This window comes from Melanotaenia boesemani, chromosome 8 (assembly GCF_017639745.1).
Source record: "Melanotaenia boesemani isolate fMelBoe1 chromosome 8, fMelBoe1.pri, whole genome shotgun sequence".
Lineage (NCBI taxonomy): Eukaryota > Metazoa > Chordata > Actinopteri > Atheriniformes > Melanotaeniidae > Melanotaenia > Melanotaenia boesemani.
The window spans coordinates 26,039,897-26,042,281 of NC_055689.1; the positions used below are offsets into that span (position 1 = coordinate 26,039,897).

The 2,385-nt window shown below is 33.5% G+C and overlaps 1 protein-coding gene across 1 annotated transcript in view; it reads right to left on the reverse strand.

Moving 5' to 3' along the window:
- The window catches only part of gnal (guanine nucleotide binding protein (G protein), alpha activating activity polypeptide, olfactory type), a 54,551-nt gene that overhangs the window by 50,621 nt on the left and 1,545 nt on the right, over positions 1-2,385 (reverse strand). The gene's annotated exons all lie outside the window — the stretch shown is intronic.

Here is a 2,385-nt window from a genome sequence, read left to right on the forward strand (position 1 = left end):
TGTGCTGTTTTAAATACTTCCAAGTATCAGTCATCAATTCTCACAACTTAACCTGAAACCCAAAACAGCACTTGAGTCCTTTTAAATATCTGAGGATGCTGGTACTTAAATTTGTCTCCTGTAAAGAGCCTTTTGTTGGTATTTTGGATATTTCAAAAGCCCAAGATGTTTTAATTCAGCTGATTGTTTAATGCAAACACAATCAAACCTACCAAAACATTTTAAACATTTTTAACAAGTGTTCATTTCATTTGCAGTAACATTTCCACCTGTTTGTATTTTTATGGGGAAATAAAGCTAACTCAGACCTAAACTGTGGAATTTTCCTGCTGTTGGTCACTCGAACAAAAAATTCAAACACCTTTGTGACATTTATTAAAGTTTAAGAATGTAAAGATCAGAAATAATGCTTGTAATAACAGGGCTACAGTTATGAACAGATGTAGGGAGGAAAGTTAACCACTGGATGGAGCACTTGTTAAATTCATTCATATAGAAATGACAGGTAAGTAAACAGTGGGAAATAATGCATGCATTTTAAAGAAATTAAACTGTATCCTTAACCATTTACATCTTTGAACAAAATACCATGTGACAAGGTAAAAAGATTTAAGTAAATATGCATTATTTCACACACTGCAACCCTGAAACATCAGTATCAAGCTGATCCATAGTGTATCAAAAACACTTTCATTAGTTAAAACAGTTACTACATTAATAGTTATCCTCTGTCTTGCAGAGCAGTCCTCAGTTATATCTTATTTTCTTTGCTAACTTTTACTGTGTTTTTGTCAAAATCATGCTCACTCGAGGAAGAATGTTTGATAATCAGGCCCCTAACCAGTCAATTCTACCTTACTCTAGTTCATTTTATATATAGCCTCACAACTAAAATATTGGGAAGAAAGTTTATTCTTGACCAGATATGTTCTGCAACTGTCTCTCTTTTACTTTTAATTCAAAGCTGGTTTTAAAAATCTTGAAACTACGTCAAGTCAGATTTATTTATAGACATTTTTTTCTAAATAAAAACCTAACAAGCCTGGCACTAGAAGATAGACAGAATACACAAATGCCAGAAACATGCCAAGCAAAATAAACAGAAAAGAACATTAGAATATATTTTTCCGAGTTGTGTTATATCAAAACTAGGTAAGTACAAACTCAGGTAAACAACAATTATAAACTTAGTAGAAATTTTAGTTGTTTAAATTATATTCTAGTAAAATCTTACCATTGGGTGAGAGGCTTTTTCTCACATAACCGCGTTTTAAACAAGGACCTAAATATTTTGGGGGTAAATCTGAAGGGATTCCCATAGAACAGGTGCTATCCAACTTGTGGCTCTTCAGCCCTTCCTCCCAGACTCCAGCAGAAAATAGGGTGCAATTATGTGTGGATATTCTTATGCTGGCTTACTCTTTTTTGTGCCAAGAAATTACCAAAAATAATACAAAATAAACAAAAAAATTAACATTGAAAGACATCTGCAGAACAAAGAGCTTTAGCTGAAAAACCAAGGTGAAGATGATTTTAAAAAAGTGATTTCAGTATTTCTTTGGGAGGCTAAACAGTGAAAACATAGTTCAAATAAGTTGATCAAGTCCATAAACTCAGTACTGCTGCAGGCTTTGTTGCACCTCAGGAGATAGTAAGGGCGTTCACAACTGGAGAATACATAAAATATTCATTCATTATAATATTAGCGCATCTATTTGTGGACTTGAGGGAAATTAGAGACATGTCTCTCTCTACAAAGATGGTCAAGGACCATTAACATGACAACAAACATCTCCATTCAGCTCCTTCAGACTCAATAATTTATAAGTCAAGTTTCAGATTATATTGAGCAGACAGCATTGTTGTGTATATGGTGCACAAGAAAGGCATTTTCCTTTGTCGTGACACATAAAAGCTATAAAATCTAACAGTTTTCTTAATTTTAATTTTTTTCAGTAGTCAAATATGTTTTTCGACTCTAAACCATTTTTATTTGGTGGGACAGGTAGTAGTGGTGTGCAATATAACTCATTTTATTTAGTAAAATATGAGCCAATGCCAATGAAACTGATCCAAAACCTTGTACAGAAACTTAATGTGTTTGGAAAATCTCTTTCAAAGCTGCCTCTGCTGAGGGGAAAGGAACTGGTAGTTATATTTTTTATAGAATAGGGGAGAATGGGGTTGGTTGTCACAGTGGCTACAACTTGACCACTAGAGGAAACTGTTGAAAGACGGTGGTACTGAAATTTAGTTATAGTGGTCACAGATAAACAACATGGTTAATTTAGCATTTTGACTTTTGACATTGAGGTGAGAGGACATTTTATGTTTTTGACATTAAAATGTACAGTTTTAGTTTTTCTGCATTCTTCTTCTAAGTCT